The sequence below is a fragment of the Ranitomeya imitator genome, chromosome 4 (genome assembly GCF_032444005.1).
Source record: "Ranitomeya imitator isolate aRanImi1 chromosome 4, aRanImi1.pri, whole genome shotgun sequence".
In the NCBI taxonomy this organism is placed as follows: Eukaryota; Metazoa; Chordata; class Amphibia; order Anura; family Dendrobatidae; genus Ranitomeya; species Ranitomeya imitator.
This window is the reverse complement of record NC_091285.1, coordinates 610,354,187-610,377,414: the sequence shown is the minus strand read 5'-3', so window position 1 is coordinate 610,377,414 and position 23,228 is coordinate 610,354,187. Positions and strand designations below refer to the sequence as shown.

The following is a 23,228-nucleotide window of genomic DNA, read 5'->3' as shown; positions in this document are numbered from 1 at the left end:
CTTAAATCACAAGTAATATATGTTTCAAAACATAATGAGAAGGACAATGTCCAAACGCACTTTGGGACAGGCGCCATTCCAGCAGGAGAGGACTTACATGGGTATGTTTTATGTAAACATTTATTAATAAAGATTGCAAACTTTTTAGCAGGGTGTTCTTTTTTTTGGGTAACGGATGTAGGAATAGAAGAGATAAAACTTGAATTTACTGTATTCGCTGGTACGTAAAGGACAGTTTGATCTTTAATATGCAGATAGTCAAGAAACCTAAAATCTCGATATGAGTCCATCCTATTTATCTCCTATTTATGAGCACAAAAAGGCACAAATAGTTAAAGCACTGACATACTAATGAGATAGGACGCCATCGAGAAGGTCCAGCCCTCCTGCTCATGAATACTAGGACCGGGAGGGAATATTATCAGCATTGCTCTACCGTCTGACTGCTCCACACACATCCATCTGTTCCACAGTAAGTACCAGCCTCTGTATTAAGTAACTAACACATCATTTATTTATTTAGTTAGTTTGCCCTTTTCTGTCTTTATTATGTATTCCATTTACTATATTTTTTATTCAGCATTTAACTATTTTATTATTTATTGTCGCACCAATATTTTATCTCATTACATTTGAGCGCATCCTTTGGAAGGATGAGGACATTTTGATGGCCACTTCGTATTGAAATGAGTGTCAGAGACCTAGCCATGTAGGACAAGAGTTGCCATCTAAGCTGAGATTTAGGAGTGTTGACTCCTCCGGTGTTATTTAGGGGGTCAGAGCAATCTGGTGATGAGATAACAACAACAGATGGTAGGAATCACTAAGGCAGGTGACTTCACTTCCAGAATAATGGAACAGTACGGAAAAAAAGTTCTGAGTTCACATTTAAAATTTCATATTTCTAAATTAAATAGCCCAGTTTTAGCAAATCATTACTGCTGACTGCCCTTGTGCAGTTTTGGCATTTTCTGTGCAAGAGAGTAAAAAGTGTGCATTTGCACCTATCCCTCGGATGCAGAAGTGCAGAGCGTGCTACTTATGCAAAACTAATAGTTATGTCACTTTTATTGGCTGTAGTTTTCGACAGGGGGCTGCAAAAATTAAAAGCAAAAATTCTACGATTAACAATCACCCAGACTCGAAATGCATCAGTATTTTTATTGCCCGAGCTACAATTTTAATTAAGTCTCAATTAAGAATTCTTGTTTTTAACTAGCTTTGCTGGATTGAAAACCCTTTTCCATCACTTCAAATAAAGCTGTTTGATACCTCCCAAGCTTTATCCGTACACATTGGAGTGGATTGATCTGGGATTGAGCAACATACATATATTTGATGGCTGAACTGTATCTACCAACTTTCTTATATTTTGAACCTGTCTGCTAATTCATGCCTCCTGATCCACGGGATACATGAATCAAAGACCAGCAACATTTTACAGCTCCATTTCAGAAAAAAAACACTTCATACAGGCAGCTGGGGTTGAAGAGACTTAGTCCAAGAAGCAGGTCCTCGCCGGCCTCACCCCTACCACTTGACTGATAGATATAGCACTATTAATGTATAGAGAAACCTATCTATCAGTCAAGTGGTAGGGGTGAGGCCGACGAGGGCCTGCTTCTTGTATAAAATCAAGTTTATTGAAGCAAATGAACAATACAGAAATGGAATAACGCTGAAACACAGTTGGTTAAAACATTAGGATACAACCCATAATTCAGACATGAAGGTAATGTCCCAGCGGTTTCCGAGTGCTATTGGCCAATGCCAATGTTATCACTTTCGATATAGTAATAATAACTTTCATTATTGTAACAGGTAAACAACAACAAATAAAACTATTCATAACTCACTATAGAGAACGTCACTAAATAGAAAAGGCAGTTAGAAAGAGGGAAAATTAAAGAAAAGAAGAAAGGAGGGAGAAAGAAGGGAATGCGGGTAAAAATAGAAGGGTGCGATAAGTACGGGAAATGCAGCCCCCCCTCGGGTGGGTCCCAGTCCCCATGTAGCAGTGGAGAAGCCAATATATTGTTGACATTGATTTCAAGCCATGGTAGCAAGTTGGGGCAAAGGGGCAGCATCCACATTATGGACGCATCTGGAGCGGTTTCAAATGTAGGTTAGGATCCGGATAGCCACGCGTCCAGCTCTGGGGTCTCCCTGAATACAATCCATGGAGCCCAAACGTTATACAATTTGTCGGGATCCCCAGTGGACTGGTTTATCAATTGTTCCATTCTGTAAATATCGTTCAGTTCCGCAACAAATTCGGAGCATGAGGGGTAGCGATCCTGCTTCCAATATCAGGGAATCAAATTCCTGACTGCCGTGAGAAAATGTCTGAGAAGACTCCTTTTAAACCCAGAGATCGATAGGTCACACAGAGACAAAAGGGCTAGTTCTACCGTGGGCTGTATTTTGCGAATAGATAATTTATTATAAAGATCAAAGACTAACGTCCACAGTTTCTTTATAGGCGGGCATTCCCACCAGATATGGACATATGTCCCCTTTTCTGTTGCGCATCTCCAACAGATATCTGGGATCACCGGGAACATAGCATGAAGAGGACCTGCTTCTTGGACTATCCCCTTGACTGACAGATATAGCATTATTAATGTATAGAGAGACGACCTGTCAGTCAAAGGGATAGTCCAAGAGGCAGGTCCCCGCCGGCCTCACCCCTACCACTTGACTGATAGGTTTCTACTACAGGAAAGAAATATATCTTGGTACCGTGTTAGCCAGTGGATAGAAAAATATTTAGAATTGAGAGTCCTCAGTGGTTGATACCTTTTAATGGCTAACTGAAAAGATGGTAACAAATTGCAAGCTTTCGAGACTACACAGGTCTCTTCATCAGGCAAAGACTAAAACAAATTCTGAAGAATCACATATTTATGCACAACATAGTATAGGGAAAAAAAAAAGGGGAAAAAAAACCATGGATAAGCCAGGTGACATGAAGCAGAATTACCATGGGTTTCTACTATACATTAGTATGTCTACATCTGTCAGTCAGTGGGAGAAAGAAGGGAACAATCCCCTGGGGACCTACCTTCTAGTCAAATTATCCCAGGCCGTCATATTAAGGCATGTTCTCTCTGAAATGTCCCAGTGTTTCAAAGTGAAACATACAAGTGTCCAATACTGGAGCATGGATCAGCTAACAGATTCCCTTAAATGCACAAATAATGTAGTTTGAAAGACCTCATTGACAAGCATACGTCATACCAGCATGATTCCAGCCATGCATGGATCCTAATATCTACAACATAGATGGAATGTAGAGCACTATAACATATCTGTCTGAGAAAGCCACCCAAGAGATCAGAAACAGTGATCAAGTGAAAATGAAATGAAATGGGCAAGTTGTCCGGACTTTGCCACCAAAAGCAGCACCCATCAAACTACTTGGAACTTTTCCTTCTCGCTCCAATGTCCAAAAGACCTGGTGAACAGACCTTCAACCATGGGTATCTGTTGGGCAAGATTAATTATATAGGATGAATTTTATCTGCCTCATCTTGTATTTTGTATTTGGCAGTAGATCATCTTCAGCTCTACTGAAGCACCATGCATACATGTTCACCCCCAGTCCTTTACCTATAGGATTTCGTTATCACGAGATCAAGATTGCATAAGTAAATATTCATAACAGGAACATGGCTATGAAGGATAATGGTGTTGGCTTGTGGCACATGGGGAGATTATGATTTTTTTGGCAACTAGACTGTGACAGATGATCAATGTCAGTAGTTCTGTTCAAAAGGGACATATAGATTTGACCTTAAAATCATCAACATTCTCAAAATCTGTCTCACAGCTACAGAGGCCATCAATGCAATATCAGAAGGCTAGTTTAACAGGTATCTTGTTACTGGGGATTTACAGAACCTATAGTCACAGTCCACCGTGACACTACATCAGAGTTGTGAGTATTCAATCATTTGGATACTATAGGCCCAGTTACGTTGTTGGCCATTATAAGATTTCTGATTACTTCTGTATTTCACACCTGACGATTATCATGTCACAGCATGTATTATTCTTGACTGACACCAGCTACAATCTCATAGTGCGTGCAGACCACCAATGAGATGATGGTATTACGTGAACTGTAGAGAACAAGCCCAGAATTACACATACCCTGTTCCACCATTAGCCTCTTCTTTGATGTGCCGGGTATAGATATTTCATGTAATCAGTAAATGTTATTTTAGTGATAAGAAAAGATTATGTACCTTTTAGAATAAGTTGTCATGCATGAACCATATTAAAGTTGATCTGAAGTACTAAGTGCTTTCAGGTCCGCTCATGTAGGACATTGCCCCTTTTTTCGCCAAATATGTGTATTCCTCATTCAATAACAGTTTTCTGCAATGTGCTGTTCCTCTGTTGTTCATCCTAGAAATTAATGAATACATTGACAAATGGGTGTAACCAGATGGGGAGGTGTTCCTACGCAATATGACTTTGTCCAATTACTGTTGATAATATCAAACTTGTAGGGATACACCCATTTGATCAGGAGAATTTAAACACCCAGTTTTCAACTTACCGTATTCATAAATTTTCCACGAGAAATAACTGTGAGAGGTGCAGTTTCCAAAATGGGGTCACTTATTGGAGGTTCGGCTGTTCTAGCACCTTGAGAACTCTACAAATATGGTGTCTGCAATTTATTCCAGGCAAATTTACACTCCAAAAATCAAATGCTGGTCTCTACCTTCCAAGTCCTGCCATGTGCCCAAACAGTTCATGTTGACCACATATTGTGTGGTCCATTTTCTCCTGCTACATATGTCAAATGAGAACATTTGGGCTATAGCAATATTTTAGTAAAGAAAACAAAATTATTTTAATGTCATGGACCAATGTTCTGCAATTTCTGAAAATTACCAGTTTTTTTAATGTTCACTACACCCCTGCAGATTCACTTTTCTGTTGACTTGGGATAGATTAAGCCTGGGTACAAGATAACATGTCACGTATTTCCAACCCACTTCAGGCCCATTTACACTGACCGATAACGGACCCATCCTTCATTATAATTGAGTCACTTGAATACGTTGAGCAACTGAACGATGTGCCCAAAAATGCTTGTTCCTCATGCATGAAATCATTTACATGAGCAAAAAAATTCTTAATCAATTTTCGTAAATTTTGTAATGTAAATGGAGACTGATTCGTCGACAATTTGACCAATAAAAGGAAGAGTGTAAATCATAAATAAAAGCCATAAATAGCTTTAACCGTGTTCCAAGGCAATAGATCAATAGCAGTTCAAGCTTTGGAATGAGAACATATTTTGAGTTAGTGGGAAAAAAATTGCTTCGATAGTTCGAATAAATATTCTGTGTATTGTTTGTACAGTATGAATTTTTCAAACTAATTTCCATCACTTATAGAATTTGGGACGGATTATCAGCCTGTGTGAGAACGATTGTCAATGTTACGATGTAGCGAATGGTATTGAACTATTTCATTCACGGTTCTCAACCTGTGTCTGACATCACTTGCTAGTCATGAATACAATCTCATCGTTCGTTTAACCCATTACTTGCCAAATTAAAATTTTTACAAGTACGGATTTTTCAGAAAAGGGCGTCCCAATACTCAATTAAAAATGACAAAGACATGATTTCCTATTTTGAAAACATTCATTTTACAAACACAACACAAAAAAATTGGACCTAATTTTAAAAATTATAAAATCTTAATTGCTAGAAGCTAAAGATTAGGCGTCCCAAAAAAAGGGCATTGGTAGATATGGGATAAAGGGAATCGATCACCAGGTTTTTGCCCATCTGAGAGTAGCATGACATAGAGACAGAGACAGCGATGTGTCACTTATTGAGTTCCTTGCGGTCATTTTGAAATCACTGTTTTCTCTGCTGCCGATCTAGCAGATCTCTGATTGCTGAGCCCTGTGTAACCCCGCCCACACCGCCTAGGCAGAAAGCTGTTAATCAGTGGTGGGGGCGGGGTTATACAGAACTCATGGAAGGACTACATGGCAGCAGGTTCACTAGTCCTCAAATTATAATATTCTGCTGACAAAACAGTGATTTTATCAAAGCTACACAAAGCAGCCTAGTAAGTGATATATCACTGTAATTTAGGATCTCTGTCTCTACATTATGCTGCTTTCAGATTAGGTAGTAAAAACCTGATGACAGGTTCCCTTTAAATGACTATCTGCTTTTGAAATTGAACTCTTCATCTCACCTGCGGCAACCAGACGCCACTTGAACCCCTATCATAGCCATAAATAATCACATGTGTCTTTTTCCACTGCAGTCTATGGTAGTAATGCCTCCAGCCAAGCACACAAATCCCTACCCGGCCATTGAAATGAAATCCCTATTTAGTCTACATTTCTGATCTCACATGCAGGAGTGCAGAAGGCAGGCTGGTCAGAGTCAACAGCACTCATATCACATCTGGCTATTGATCCTGCCTCAGATGTGCGTAGGATTACACGAAACGTCAGATAATCCACTTCTGGACACAATCCTACGCTTCATGTCATCATTTCCTGGAATAGAAAAACAAAATACATCATCATACACAAAGAGCATCGCGTTCTTGTACTTAAGTAATTAAAGTCGTAATGGATTTCAGGTAACCGCGAAACTAATGTTCTCTAAATAGAGTTTAATGGTCATTGCCCAAACAGTAATAATAATAACGATGAGGTTAGTGACGCGTTCTGGGCTGAATATGATTTACGTAATCTGGAAATTGCTTACAACACAAAGAATCAGATTTTTAGTTCTACAAAAGATGAGTGACAACCAAAATGACTGCCTTCAATGAGGGTGTCAACCATCTTTCCCACTGAACGGAAAGTTTATGTGGTGTTGTAATAATTACGGAGTGGGTAATGGGCAGTTTAGGAATTCACATTGCTGCTCTCCAATGAATCTGTAGAAGGATAGCGCTTTCCGAAAACAGATCCTTCATAAATTTAGGGCACATCAAGTACAAATTGAAGAAACTATTTTATAAGTTTGCCTTAACGCTTTTATACATTTTATGCAAATGTTAGATGTGCACAAATGACAAACCAGGCAGGAAAATCACAGAACTGGAGAGGCAATGTCCATCAGTTAAAGTCCACCTTACCTGGTTGATAGTTCAATAAAGAAATATTTAGGGCACTGACGGACACAGACATAAGAAGGTCCTGTGCAAGAACAATATATTGGCCCTTTTCAGCCCAATATTGTAGCTCATCAGAATGTGCAATTATTCCTACTTTGGAGGTGATAGTGGGCCCCATTACCTCCTCTGCCCCTGTGTGGCTACACAGATTGCACCAATGGTATATCTGCTCCTGATTTAGGGTATATTCTTGCAATGATTTTTCCCATGAAAAAAAAATGTACTGGTATTTGCAAAGAAATCCATGGCAGAAATTTGAGGCTGAACGTAAAATTTCAGTTGCAGATTTACAGTTTGAACTGCTTTGGGTTGACACTTGGATACATGCCATGGTTTTCTATTCTAGATTTACACCAAACTATTTCAATGATGGACTTTTCTCAAACAGCTTTCAAATCCATAGTGGTGATATGAAAAGAAATGCGGAATATCTATTAAAAGTGGTGAGAAGCAGATGGTGGGCTGTTTTTAATAAAATTCCATTGAGGGCTATGCTCCTCAATCTGTCTTTTTGTGACTATACGCCAAGCATTAAATACAGTAAACATTAGCCAAAACGCACAAAACTTGGTGGGACCAGCCAACCATTTGATGTATATTGGGACCACTGACTCTTCCTTTATACATGATGTTTAGAAAAGTAGGTTTGGGCAATTTAAAAAAGCCTTGTCACGTACCATATATATGTATTTTTTCCCTGGTGTAAATGCCGTAGTTCTCCTGAAACTAGCATTGTTTTTCTGTTCTTCCTGTGCATCGCCGTCCCTGATATGAACAAAAAAACTAACCGTCACATCCAAACACAAATCAGGTCTGAACAGGTGCTTACCTAGAGTCACCAACTCATATACAATAAAACCAAAAGGTAGCGCTCTGTAGCGCCATAGCAAGATTGGCATTAGATCTTGGCAACGAGGATCGCCTTAAAGTGGCTGCCAGGCACACATGAATTGGCCAATTTATGCACTAAGCATTCTAAATTTTTCCATATTTCTAGTGCAGCAATGCAATTCAATTTTCATATTTCATGTTTGCATGCTATAGCACTACAGAGTGCTACCTTTTGGTTTTATTGCCGTTTCTGATACATGGCCCCCTTCTTCCCTGTATGCTAGTCTTGCTAGCCAACCAGGAGTGGTCATCAGTCCTTATACGTAATCTTGACACTCAGCTGAATAAAAAATACTGCATTTATATACAAGGAAGAGGGAGTCATATCTCTGGAACAGAGAAGTGCAGGGACAAAAATTAAACAATATTGGAGTCAAGAGAACAGCAGTATTTACAGCAGGCAAAAATTCAAATTTATAGGTAGATAGACAAACAAATAGATAGCCGGCATAAATCAGTCTCTCTCTCATCATGGGTTATTGCATGCTTTATAATTGGACTCACACCTCTAATGCACATCCTGGATTTGCAGATCGCTGGAGCACCGTGTTCTGTTCCGGCAGAACCTCTGGGAGAAAACATGCTATTTTTGAACCAACTCTCCAGATTAACGGCTAAACCTCACTTACAGGAAGAAATTGGAGAAACAGACTGTACTACAATCACATTAGAGATCATTAAGGCTGGAAAACTTCTAGCTTAGTCAATTTGCCGAAAGATTTCTCTCTGTGGTTGGACCATAAAACTCCCAAGTGAAAGGTAATAAGGCAGAATTACATAGATGAGGCTGGGGATTTTTGCCAAGTTTCAACTCTGTAGCACTGGAAATAACACTTTGAATGTATATAACAAAAATGTTAAGGAAAAGGGTGGATGGAGGTTGTCCAGGGTTCGTAACTTAGAATCAGAGATTACGTCAGAGGGCCCATTCATTACTGCATATGCACCCTTTTTGTCCATTTTGCCTGTTTTTCACATGGGCCTAACTCTTATTTTAAATTGTGTCTTTTTTAAAGTCTGTTTTATATTTCGCCTGTGTCTTTTTTATGTTCAGGCTTTAATAGGGCCGTATTTAGAGTTTATGCTGCCCTAGGCACTTTTAGTGCTGCCTCCCCGATTGGCGAGTATGACACTATCGGCAGTGACTTTGGCACAAATTGCTGATGTGAAAGTAGCCTTTTGCAGCAGATCCGGCAGTTTTTCCACATCTGCCGTGTAACGGATAACTTACAGTAACACTGCAAAATAAGAAAAAAACTTGGCACTCAAGAAGAATTTAGGTGTAAAGAAGATCCTTTAATGTGCATCCACAAAGATATAAGTTTGAACGTTTTTGGTCCACATCTGGACCTTCATCAGAACTATTTTACTGGTATAGTAGGTAAAGCGTGTATAGGGTCAGTGTTGGTTCCAACTGGCCTGGATGCAATGGGAGATCCTGTGGATGTCAGCGCACGTGGAGTATGGCGGAAGCCGCTCAGAGAGAATTCTTCTTGAGTGCTAAGTTTTTTTCTTCTTTTGGAGTGCCTTGTTGCTTCTTTTTCATTTACAGCAACACTGCGTTCGGCCTCATTCATTCCCTATGGGACTTGCGGACATGTGTGGCACTTGCAGTTTTGCCGCGATCTGGCAAATGCTGTACTTGCAGCAATGGGAAAAAACGCTGCTAGCAGTGTTTTTTGTCTCACTGCAAGTGCAAAACCACAAGTGCCGCACATGTCCGCAAGTAGCCATCACTAGCTGTCCCTGCACCTTCCTAGCTCATCCCTAACCATTCCTCTCTGACCTAAAACTACACTAGAAAGCTTTAGAAAAACAATTTATTCACTGACATATTCCTATAATAATGAGGGTTCTAGGCTACGGTGTAGACTGGGATGGGCAGTCTCCGGGTCTCCATTGTCTCTGTGCACACCCTCAGTCCCTGCCTCACTGCCAGTGCACAGACCTCCCTCCACCGGACCCGGTAATGGTCGCTCGCAGTAAGAGGTGTATCTAGGGTTTCTGGCACCCGGGGAAAGAATTCATTTTGGCAACCACCCCGCCAAGGTCATATGCGATTTTCACACTCAGTCATGTACCCACGAGCTGCTCTCCCTAATGCTCTCAATGTTCAGTGAAAAACTGAGAGAAGCAAGAAGAGAAGCTTGTTTTCACAGGACCATAAGTATGAAAGTCGCATATGAGTGAAGTGTCCATGTGATGACTGCTGGAACCTGCAGAGCTGAATCCTGACATTGCAGGCTCATGAATTCTCACAACTAATGCACTGCACACTTTTAGGATTCTCCCTTGCCGGTGGACAGTCATGTCAGCACAAGCATGCGATTTGTATACTTCTGACCACATTCCGACTAGACGTGCCCCAGCCTCACTCAGTTCACTTTCATTGAGTGAGGCCACACATGTCTAGTCAGCATGTGACCACATGTATGTAAATCGCCAGCACGAGAGAATCCGGACAGCGTGCAGTGCGCACTGTGAGAACTCAGAACTCTGCAGTCACAAAGAATGACTGCAGACTTATCACAACATAATGAAAAGAACCTAGCACTCAACTTGATGCTTTAGTGCAAATTTTATTGTAGTAGTACCCAATAAACGTTTCGGTCCCTCATACGGACCTTCGTCAGTAACTACATGTGAGAAAACAAATAACCAAACATAAACAAAAGTAAAAAATAATAATCATACAAAACAAAGTATATACATAGAATATTTGAAAGAGAAACAGCATCGGTATAGGATTCAGGTCAAATATATAAGTGAAATATACGCTGAGGAGAAGTACACCGAATATCGAGGCATAATTAGTTCCACTTCATGTAATAGGAGAGGACAACCAGAAAATGTGAAAGAGGAAGGTAAGGTACATGCCGTACTAATAAGTGGTGAATGAGACCATAGGGTCACAGGGCACTAAAGGAGCAGCGTCTGGGGATATGAGAGAGTCCTGTTAAAGACTCCTATAAGCCAGTTGGATAGTGATGTGGAGGAATATTAGATTTTTTTTTTTTTTTTTCTTCTTCTCTCTCTCTCTCTCTCTCTCTCTCTCTCCGTCCCTGAACTGAAAAGCTGGTGTTACACAGTGCAAATCGCTACAGCGCACAAGCGACAACATGGCGATAGGCGTCCACGCCCCTAAGACCTATGTCATCACTCTGCCCACGCCCCTTCATTGGCTGAAAAAAAAATGGCGCCAAGCGCGTCATACGAAACGCGACTTTGGCGCGAAAGTCGCGTACCGGATGGCCGACCCCACACAGGGATCGGGTCGGGTTTCATGAAACCCGACTTTGCCAAAAGTCGGCGACTTTTGAAAATGAACGATCCGTTTCGCTCAACCCTATTTGAGACAGTTGGGTTTCGCGAAACCCGGCTCGACCCTAAAAAAGTCAAGGTCGCTCAACCCTACTCACTACCCTTAAAGATCACATATCCAAGAACATCGAGAAGCATCGACGGGAGACGGAGGAAAGAAAACGTATTAAATTCAACAGGGACACGGAGGACTACGAGCGCCAGCAGGTATACAGATGGCAGGACAACTTCTCCGGTCGTCGAAATACATCTCGCCAAGCTCCGCGTACCTCCCTCGACTACTCGACATCAGGCTCAGAGCAGGATTTAGGTACCCCTGCTACACTCCCACCACGTTTTTTAGGCCAACAACGCTTCCCATGAAGAAGACCACGAGGCGCGGCCACGGACACAGGAGGAGACACGGTCCAAGGGAGGATCACGAGATCTCAGGTACCAATCCGTTGGTAATTAACATTTCTGACAGACTGCTTGGTGTAGCGGAATACAAAGTACTACAGAAAGGGTTGTCATTCTGCCCGTCATATCAATGTCATACATTTGATCTTGAAATGGATCTCCAACGATTTTTTCGCACTCTCAGACTGAAGGCCTTTTTTTCCACATCCCCAGAATCGCCCTCCATACAGCCCTCAACGGTACCACTTGACTATCCTCTTTCCTCACGGAGTTTAGGCCTCTATACTAAAAGCCATTTCAGACCTCCACATGGCTCACATGCCATGGAATCCTTTATAGGTTTCATCAAAGAGTCGTTCAAATCACTATGTGAGGACATCAGAAGGGGCAGGTTATTTTTTCCCCCCAATCTCTCCTCCATAGAACGACAGGCTTTACGGGGCCTACAAAATGATAGTAGCCTTATTTTCAAACCCGCTGATAAAGGGGGCGCCCTCGTCATAATGAATAGGTCAGATTACCTCAACGAAATTAAACGTCAATTAGATAACTCCACGGTCTATGTTAAATTACGAGATCCCATAGCCGCTATCCGGCAAATCATCTCTGATACACTCTTGAAATATTCTGAACTGGGGGTCCTAGACCCTAAAACACGGGAATTTCTCACTAATTCACACCCAATCACTCCAGTATTCTACACTATTCCTAAAATCCATAAGAACTTGGAGAAACCCCCAGGGAGGCCCATAGTCGCCTCAACCGACTCCATCCTCTCCCCTCTGGCCATTTATTTAGAAAAGATCCTTACTCCACTAATTAGGTCATCCAAGTCCTTCATCCTGGATACAGGATCCTTCCTCAATATCCTTAAGGATATAGGACCCATTCCTCCACACTCCACACTGGTAACCATGGATGTAAAAGACTTGTATACGTCTATCCCTCACATTGAAGGTATTAATTCCGTCCATAAACTTCTGACCCATTCTGGCTTTCTACCTGATCAGATTAACTTGTGTATTGAACTATTGACTATCATTCTTACCCGTAATTATTTTTTGTTTCAGGATGACTTCTATCTACAAATCCGTGGCACCGCGATGGGCTCCAATGTAGCACCCCCGTATGCTAATTGCTACATGGCCGATTTTGAGGAGAGTCAGATATACTCCCATCCTCTGTTTCGTGACAACGTTATCGTACGGAGACGCTACATCGACGATGTTTTCTGCATATGGGGGGGCTCGTTGGAAGCCCTCGCGTCCTTCTTTGATTGGCTAAACACAGCTTGGCCGGGTATTTCTTTCACCATGTCGCATAACACCACACAGATCAACTTTCTGGACACTATGGTCATTCTCCAACCTGATGGCTCTATCACTAGCGACCTTTACACTAAAAGTACCGACCGTAACAGCTTGTTACATTTCACGAGCTTCCACCCTCCTGCCACTAAAAATTCGGTACCCAAGTCTCAATTCCATCGGGTCTCAAAGATTGTATCAGACACGGAACTTAGACCAGTCCGCCTTCAGGAAATGGCCACTAAATTTGCCCAACGGGGTTACCCGCCATCTGTACCGGAAAAAGCTGCCGCTCCTTCACCCCCACGACCCAATAGAGCCTCCAATCGGATCCCGTTCGTTCATTCATATCACCCGTTTGCCAACATTTTACATAGGTCCATATGTCAAAACTGGCACCTTTTGTCTAAAGCATACCCTAACGTAGTCGAATTCCAAAACCCCTTTCTCCCCTGTTTCAAACACCCACCCAACCTGAAGGACTCTTTGGTGTGGGCAGACTTGGGATCAGGTAGTCCATCCCCTCGCCAACGATTTTTACAGAGTCCACGCACAGGGACTTTCCCGTGCCTTAATTGCTCACAATGCCATAACGTCCTTAAAGGCTCCTCCTTCCACCATCCTCGCTCAGGAAAATCATACCGCATTCCAGATTACTTTACCTGCGCCTCATCATGGGTCATATACTTAATTAAATGTCCCTGTGGACTTTTATACGTAGGTGAAACCACGCAACCTATACGTGATCGTGTTTCTAAACACAAGTCAACGGTCCGCTGCAAGAATTTGCTGTTACCCATCCCCCTTCACTTTAACAACCATGGCCATAATGTCTCACAACTACAGTTCCAGGTCATAGAACACATCCCCCCTATCCGTCGTCGTGGCGACCGGGTAGCCCGTCTCAAACGGAGGGAGGCTTTTTGGATTCATACGTTGGAGACCCTTCGTCCCTTGGGACTCAATAGAGACTATGATTTGGCCTCCTTTCTCTGAGAATGCAACTAGACAGTTTTTTCCACATTTATTTTCCACCTCAACCAGGGTAGCCAGTCCGTACCTAATCTACGGCTTTTTCATGTCATGTTATTATTACTTTGGTATTGTGTATTTTTCCTACAGGTTATTACGGACTCCTATAACGCAATTGTTACTTACTTGGACAATGTATCTTATGAATGTACTTTATACCGACAACTGACCCTCTCTCTCTTTTACCACTAGAGCCGTCTGTACTGAGGTCTCTTTGTACCACCCGTATATCACTCTGGATCAAGTCTGTTAGCCGCACCTTGCCTACTCTGTCACATGGCAGAATGATACGCCATAGGAGCACCATCACTACGGAGATCGTTCACCAATCACGGAATCTCCGTTAGGCACTTCATCTCTACGTTTTTTGTCCTAACCTGACTCTTTATTTAGCTATCTGGAACCCTCCCTCCTAGGACTCTTATCCCCCCTACTAGTGTACTGTTTGATAAGGCTACTCTGCCGGCGCTATCCCCTGTGCTCCCCTTTAGCCGCTCTATTGTATCGCTCTATTTCTATAACAACGTGACGTCACTTCTGGGTGCTACACCGCATGAGCTCTTCTCATAGCCGCACACTTAGTTTCACCTCACGCGACGTCACTTCCGGTTCTTCGCCCAGCCGCTGATTGGCTGTTGGGCTGTTCCCGGTCCCGCCCTCCGCCCATGTAGCGGCGGCCCCTCTGATCCCCGATCAGACCAGCGGTGGACACCGCGTCTGACAGCGGCATCATTCTTCTCTGCTACTCTTGGTAACTACAGCACTAGCGCAGCCTTTGCCCTGCTTTCGGTATACCGGTATGTAACTTGCCTCCATTGTTTTCCCACAGTACTACTCCTATCCGGTTTACTTATAAGGTATGCCTCATCTAATATTCCCCCACATCACTATCCAACTGGCTTATAGGAGTCTTTAACAGGACTCTCTCATATCCCCAGACGCTGCTCCTTTAGTGCCCTGTGACCCTATGGTCTCATTCACCACTTATTAGTACGGTATGTACCTTACCTTCCTCTTTCACATTTTCTGGTTGTCCTCTCCTATTACATGAAGTGGAACTAATTATGCCTCGATTTTCGGTGTACTTCTCCTCAGCGTATATTTCACTTATATATTTGACTTGAATCCTATACCGATGCTGTTTCTCTTTCAAATATTCTATGTATATACTTTGTTTTGTATGATTATTATTTTTTACTTTTGTTTATGTTTGGTTATTTGTTTTCTCACATGTAGTTACTGACGAAGGTCCGTATGAGGGACCGAAACGTTTATTGGGTACTACTACAATAAAATTTGCACTAAAGCATCAAGTTGAGTGCTAGGTTCTTTTCATTATATTGTATGAAGGTGTGGGAACCTAACCTTAGCACCATTTCACCAGTAGTGCATACGGTTGTTTTGTATGTGCAGACTTATCACAAACCTGGATATTCCCTTTAATGCTCCTAACATAAATAAAAACATGAGAGTTAGTTAGAATCACAAATAACATTTACATCCAGGTACCTTATAGATGATGTCATCTCTGGAGCCGTTCTCCTTTTCTTCATCTTGTCCAGACACCATGATGAGTTCTCATCCACAGCCGTCTCTGCAGACTTTCATCTTCACCGCTCTTTTGCAGAAAATCTCCACATGATGTCCTTAAAGATAGAAATGTCATTATAATGCTCCTGAACAAAAAATTGCCCCTCACTATATTGTCTGCACAAAATATGACCCCCACATTGTCCCGCTTATGGTACATGCTCTTCACACTGACCTCTCCTTTCCATACCGGCCCCCTCTTCACACTGTCCTCTCACACTGTGTCCCCCCTATAGGGCCCAGTATTTACACTGTACTCTCTCATCACACTCCCCCTCCTTGGTATACTGTTCCCTCCTGGCTGTGCCCTTCCACTGTCCCTCCATGCTATGCTCCCACTACTCAGTTTCTATTCTGTGCCCACTCACTTTTCCCCCTCCATACTGTCTCCTCACACTATTCCCCTCCCTCCTCATACTGTCTCCTCTCACATCCCTCCTATTCACCATACTGTCTCTTCATATATTTACCCCCTCACTTTCTATAATGCCTGCTCACCTGACTCCCCATACTGTGTCTGCAAACATCCCATCACCCTCACTCCCCGTACTCTGTCCACATATATTTTTCACATCTCTACTCATACTGTGCCCACATACATGCCCATACTGTTTCCTCATACATGCCACCATTTCCCAGTACTGTTTCCTCATACATGCCCCCCATTTCTCCATACTGTTTCCTCATACATGCCCTCATTCCCCATACTATTTCCTCATACATGCCCCTATTCCCCTGTACTGTTTCCCATCTCCCCCTTTGCTCTTCATTTTGTGTCCTCAAATCTCCCCCACACATCAAATCCCTCCATCCCCACTCAAATTCTTCACACATAATAAATCTCCCAATCCCCACTCCAATTGCCCCCTCCCCGTGCACTTAATCTTTGATGTCTTCTGCTCCACTGGAGCACTTACCACCAGTGTTTGCCTCTGCAGCACGAGTGAGCAACATCAGCAGCATGATCACATGATCTGATCACACTGCTCACGTCACTCTGACCCGGCAGTCAGAGCATCAACTGTACTCACTTCTGTAAGATGCGGGTACAATTGATCCCTGGGCAGGGGCGGACACTGACAGCTTGGGGCTGAGACAAGAACTGTGTCTGGGCCCCCTCCTTTTATGGTGACAAAGCTATATATATATATATATATATATATATATATATATATTGTAGCATGGCTAAAGGGTTTGTAGTCGATGGGAGGTATGTGCCACATAAGTGCCTGGTTGCTGTAATGTAGCCCGGAGTATTCCTTTCTTGCACATAATCTTGTATATGTGTTTCAGGACCTGTGGTAATGTCAGACCACATGGCTAATCATGTGATGGGTTACTGGGTGGGGTTAGCTCTTTATAAGACTGGCTAATCCTTTACACAGCAGAGATGTGTGGAGGTGAAACCCTCCTGAGTGTGTTACGGCTTCAGGACTGAGCCGGATGAACTGGACACTTGTTTTTCTTTACCTGAACCAAAGGCTATTTGTTTTCTGTTGTTTGCAACATGGTTCATGAAGCAATAAACCCAGTGAACTTTAAAGGAACACGTCTCCTGAGTGTCAGCCGTCGCAGCTGAGTGAGTGAAATCCTTACAATTGGTGGAGGATGCGGGCAGCGTTCCCAGCGGAGACGTGAGTTTATTTTGAATGTCCTGGGTCAAGGCTGTTGCAAGCCAGCAAGCATTGCCGGAGAAAATGGAGGACCTGCTGAAACAATTGGTCCAGATGCAGTCACAGCAGGAGAAAAGGCAGCAAGAGACGAACAGGCTGTTGATGCAGCAGATACAACAGAGCCAGCAGGAGCAACGGCAGCAGATGCAACAAAGCCAGCAGGAGCAACGGCAGCAGTTACAACAGAGCCAGCAGCAGATGCAGCAGAGCCAGCAGGAGCAACGGCAGCAGATGCAGCAGAGCCAGCAGGAGCATCAGCAGCAGATGCAGCTTCTGGCAACCGCCATCCAGGGCAAGGCGAGCGCCCCAACCCCAGGTTTGGCTGATGACACCCACATCCGGAAAACGGTAAGACGCGCGTTGCAGAAAAAGACTCCCGGGGATGATGTTGAGGCCTTCCTGACGGTGTTTGAGAGGGTCGCTGAGAGGGAAAAACTTCCGCCAGAGCAGTGGGCAGAGGTACTTGCGCCATACCTGACGGGAGAACCCCAGAAGGCGTACTATGATTTGACCTTGCAGGATGCCAAAGAGTATCACAAATTGAAAGCCGAGATTCTCGCACGTTTGGGGGTGACACTGACTGTCAGGGCACAGCGAGTTCACTCCTGGGGCTATCACCGGGACAAACCACCTCGTTCCCAAATGTTTGATCTGTTGCACCTGGTCCAGAAATGGCTGCAGCCAGAATCCTCTGCGCCTGCACAGATGGTAGAACGGGTGATGATGGATCGGTTTGTCCATTCCCTCCCGAGGCCTATACAGTCTTGGGTTGCCCAGGGTGATCCCCAGAATGCCGACGAGCTGATCGGACTGGTTGAGAGGTACCAAGGGTTGGAAGGCTCCTTCGGGAGGCAGCCCATGCCGTACTGGGGATCCCAGAAGGCAGCTGAGTCCCAAAAAGGGGTGGTGCGTCCAAGGTCACAAAGGGCGGGGGAGGTGGTGCCCAAGGTCCCCACGGGTGATATTATTTGTTGGAGGTGCCACAAGCCAGGACATATAGCTGCCCGTTGTTCCCAAACCACTGAGCAGATGGACTGCAGCATGGGACGCCGTTGTTCATACTATGCGTATCCAGCTTGCGGTGTGAACTCTCCGCCCAACGAGGGACCTCAAGCATGTCCCGTGAAGGTGAACGGTCAAGCAGTAACGGCACTGTTAGACTCGGGGAGCCTAGTGACCCTGGTGAGGGCCACTTTTCCTCTCCACCTGCTCCCGGGAAAGAAGGTCGGAGTGCGGTGCATACATGGTGATGCAAAGGACTACCCTGTGGCCAGTGTGAACATTGAAACGACATGTGGCACGGAGTCCCACATAGTCGGCGTCGTTCAGGACTTGTTGCACCCTATAATTATTGGCCGGGATTTCTGTTTGTTTTGGGATTTGTGGGGGAAAGGTTCTGAGCTCCCTAGCAAGAGTAGGGAACCAGTGAACCCGGGAAGGGTGGTGCCACACCCAGAGTCAGACAGATTTCCTTTTTGTGTCCTGGCTGGAGATGAGGAGGAAGTGTCCCCTGCATCTGACATTCTGGAGTTAGAGGTATCCGGTGAAAATTTTGGGACTGCCCAACATAGGGACCCCACTCTGAGGGAAGCCTTTAATAATGTCACAGTTATTGACGGGGTGGTACAGGAGCCGGGGGCAGACACAAGATTTCCCCATTTTCTAATGAGCAGGGAGTTGTTGTACCGGGTAACGAAAATAAGGGAGGAGTTGGTAGAGCAGTTGGTAGTGCCGGGTCCATATAGACGAAAGGTGTTGGACATGGCCCATTCACACATCTTGGGTGGACACCTAGGGGTGGAAAAAACGCAGGAACGGGTTGTGCAGAGGTTCTATTGGCCTGGGTGCCACCGGGAAATAGTGAACTATTGCAGGTCCTGCCCTACATGTCAGCTAACTGCTCCCACTCCTCATTTCCGGAACCCCCTTGTGCCACTGCGCATTATTGAGGTGCCATTCGAGAGAATTGCCATGGACTTGGTCGGTCCCTTAGTTAAATCAGCCCGGGGCCATCAGTATATATTAGTCATCCTGGACTACGCCACACGCTATCCTGAGGCAATTCCCTTGAGAAATTCTTCTTCAAAGAGTATAGCTCGCGAGTTGGTCCATGTCTTTTCCCGGACAGGTCTGCCGAAGGAGATCCTGACTGACCAGGGGACACCTTTCATGAGCAAGGTGATGAGGGAACTATGCAAAGCCCTGAAAATCACCCAGTTGAGGACCTCGGTGTACCATCCCCAGTCAGATGGCCTTGTTGAGAGATTTAACAAGACACTGAAGAGCATGCTGAGAAAAGCTATAGAGAAAGACGGTAGAGACTGGGATTGTCTCTTACCCTATTTGATGTTTTCCATTCGTGAAGTTCCACAGGCCTCCACAGGTTTCTCACCGTTTGAGCTTCTGTATGGCCGACATCCACGAGGACTCCTGGATATAGCCAAGGAAACCTGGGAAGCCGAAGTCACGCCCCACAGAAGCGTCATTGAGCATGTGGCCCTGATGCAGCAGAGGATTGCAAAGGTGATGCCTATCGTGAAAGAACACCTTCTCCAAGCACAAGAAGCTCAGGCCAGGGTCTACAACCGGTCTGCAAGAGTGAGGCAATTCAATCCGGGAGACCGAGTTCTTGTGTTAGTTCCGACAGTGGAAAGCAAGTTCTTGGCCAAATGGCAAGGGCCATATGAGGTTGTCGAGAAACTTGGTGAAGTAAACTATAAAATTCACCAACCAGGAAGACGGAAACCATTCCAAGTATACCATGTCAACCTTATCAAGCCGTGGCAAGATAGAGAGCCGACAGTAACTCCATCGTTGTTAAGCAACCCAGAAGATGAGGTTGGAGCGGTTACTATAGCGGAGACGCTATCGGAGTCCCAGAAACAGCAATGCCGGGAGTTACTCCAGAAAAACAGGGACATGTTTTCCGAGTTGCCTGGGTACACGAAGGTCATAGAGCATGAGGTCCTGACAGAGCCCCATGTGCGCGTGAACGTGAAGCCCTATAGAATTCCTGAGGCCCGTCGAGAAATAGTCTCCAAGGAAGTGGAGCGTATGTTGAAGCTTGGAGTCATTGAGGAATCCAAGAGCGGTTGGTCGAGCCCAATTGTCCTGGTCCCAAAACCTGATGGGGAGTGGAGATTTTGCAACGACTATAGGAAGTTGAATGAGGTCTCCAAGTTCGACGCATATCCCATGCCCCGAGTTGATGAGCTCATCGAAAGGCTTGGGCCCGCCAGGTACATAACCACCTTGGATTTGACGAAGGGGTATTGGCAGATCCCCATGGCACAGGAAGCCAAGGAGAAGACGGCGTTTTCTACACCAGATGGATGCTTCCAGTATGTCCGGATGCCATTTGGCCTACAGGGAGCTCCGGCCACCTTCCAAAGGGCTATGGATAGAGTCCTTGCACCCCACAAGGCATACGCTGCTGCGTACCTAGATGATATCGTCATCTTTAGCCCGGACTGGGAGAGTCATCTGGAGAAAGTCCAAGCGGTGTTTGATGCTATAAGAGAGGCCGGATTTACAATAAACCCGAAGAAGTGTGCATTGGGTAAAGAAGAAGCTAAGTACCTTGGATACATAGTGGGTCATGGAGAAATAAAACCCCAAATCAGTAAAGTGGAGGCAATTCAAACATGGCCAAAACCAGTTTCCAAGAAGCAAGTTAAAGCCTTCCTGGGAATCGTGGGATATTACAGGAGGTTCATCCCAAACTTCGCCACAATGGCGGCGCCTCTGACTGACCTGCTAAAAGGGACAAAATCAGTAATGGTTAAGTGGTCCGAAGAAACAGATTCAGCCTTCCAAGAAATGAAAGAGGCTTTATGTAAGCAACCCGCTCTGATGGCCCCAAACTTCAAGAAAGAGTTTATTCTTCAGACAGATGCCTCAGATGTTGGGGTGGGAGCAGTCCTTTCCCAAGAACTACATGGGGAGGAGCATCCTGTTCTCTATCTGAGTAGGAAGCTGTCCTCATCTGAAAAGAACTACTCAGTCGTTGAGAAGGAGTGCTTGGCCATAAAATGGGCAGTGGACACATTGCGGTACTATCTGCTGGGACGTAAATTTAGACTGGTATCTGACCATGCCCCGCTTAGGTGGATGAGAGAAACGAAAGGAAGAAATGCTAGAGTCACCCGTTGGTTCTTAGCCCTGCAGGACTTCAGTTTCCATGTGGAACATAGGGCCGGAAAGCTGCACGGTAATGCGGATGCCCTATCGAGAATCCCTTGTTTAGTGGGGGAAAGTGCCAAGCCCCACGGCTTTAGGCAGAGGGGGGAGGTATGTAGCATGGCTAAAGGGTTTGTAGTCGATGGGAGGTATGTGCCACATAAGTGCCTGGTTGCTGTAATGTAGCCCGGAGTATTCCTTTCTTGCACATAATCTTGTATATGTGTTTCAGGACCTGTGGTAATGTCAGACCACATGGCTAATCATGTGATGGGTTACTGGGTGGGGTTAGCTCTTTATAAGACTGGCTAATCCTTTACACAGCAGAGATGTGTGGAGGTGAAACCCTCCTGAGTGTGTTACGGCTTCAGGACTGAGCCGGATGAACTGGACACTTGTTTTTCTTTACCTGAACCAAAGGCTATTTGTTTTCTGTTGTTTGCAACATGGTTCATGAAGCAATAAACCCAGTGAACTTTAAAGGAACACGTCTCCTGAGTGTCAGCCGTCGCAGCTGAATGAGTGAAATCCTTACAATATATATATATATATATATATATAGAGAGAGAGAGAGAGAGCCACACACACATACATGTGTGTATATTACAGGGCCGGCGTCAGCACCCGGGCAATTGCCGTGGCCCTGGCGAGACGGAGGGGCCCACTCACACTGTCTGGGATACTGCACACACACACTGCTCAGCAGGGCCACCATCAGGTCATTACTGCCCTGACTGGCGTATGGGGCCCGATGAACAGAGGGGACGCGCATCAGGCCCCGTCTCTTCAGGTCACATGCTGACCTCATGGACCCGCCATTAACTTCTCCCTCCTCACTATTCCCCTCAGCGGGGGGAGCGCACTCAGCGCAGGGAATGAGAGCATGGTGTGACAGGGGAGCGGGGAAGGAACAGGAACAGCCCCTGGGAGAGAAGAGAGCTGGGCAGGGAACCGGTGGCTGTGTCCGCAGCTAGCTCCGGGATGTTCCTCATCCAACATTGGCCAGTCTGTGGATGCCCAACCGTGCACTATGGCGGCGGCTGTGGAAGTCACTGGGAGCAGCAGCTGCAAATGTAGCAACAACATCTCCAGCACCGGTAAGGAAGAGAGGATGAGGCACATCTTCCAGACCTGTGATGGGGATGGCGACGGCTATATCAGCAGGTATGGGGGCGCAACTTTCCACCTTGCTCCTGAATAGTTGGCTGCAGGGGGCACTTATTCCCCTGTGAGTGCAGGAGGCCAGCCTGAGAGCCCTTGTGCCCACTGCTGATGCCACCCTCCGGGCCCTGGGGGCACAGTTGCTCCACTCATTCTGCCCTGGTACAGCACATGTCCCCCCCCTGCCCCTGTTCTGCCCACCTTTCCTGGGTACAGTAGGGGGAATCTGCTGGCAGGGTCAGTCCTCAGGGCGCTGCTCCCATTGCCCTCAGAAGAGGAGTTATTTCTAGCAATTCCTGACATTTGTACCCATGTACTTAGAACAGTTTATGAAGGGCAGCACTGGCACATGAGACATCCCAGTACGTGACATTCGGGCCCAGTCTTACAGGATTTATGGGAGATATGACACATCTTAGTTTACCTAAGGCCATGTTCACACTGAGGTGTGAGTGCACTAGAATCTGAAGCAAAAAAATCTGTGGCTGACCCTGTGGTG

At 44.9% G+C, this 23,228-nt stretch overlaps 1 long non-coding RNA gene across 1 annotated transcript in view; it reads left to right on the top strand.

Moving 5' to 3' along the window:
* The first annotated feature begins 426 nt into the window (after positions 1-426).
* LOC138674294 (uncharacterized) overlaps positions 427-23,228 on the top strand; it is a 67,081-nt gene continuing 44,279 nt past the window's right edge. Inside the window, exon 1 of the long non-coding RNA XR_011320584.1 lies at positions 427-472. This is a non-coding gene — a long non-coding RNA (uncharacterized lncRNA). The remainder of the gene's footprint in view (positions 473-23,228) is intronic.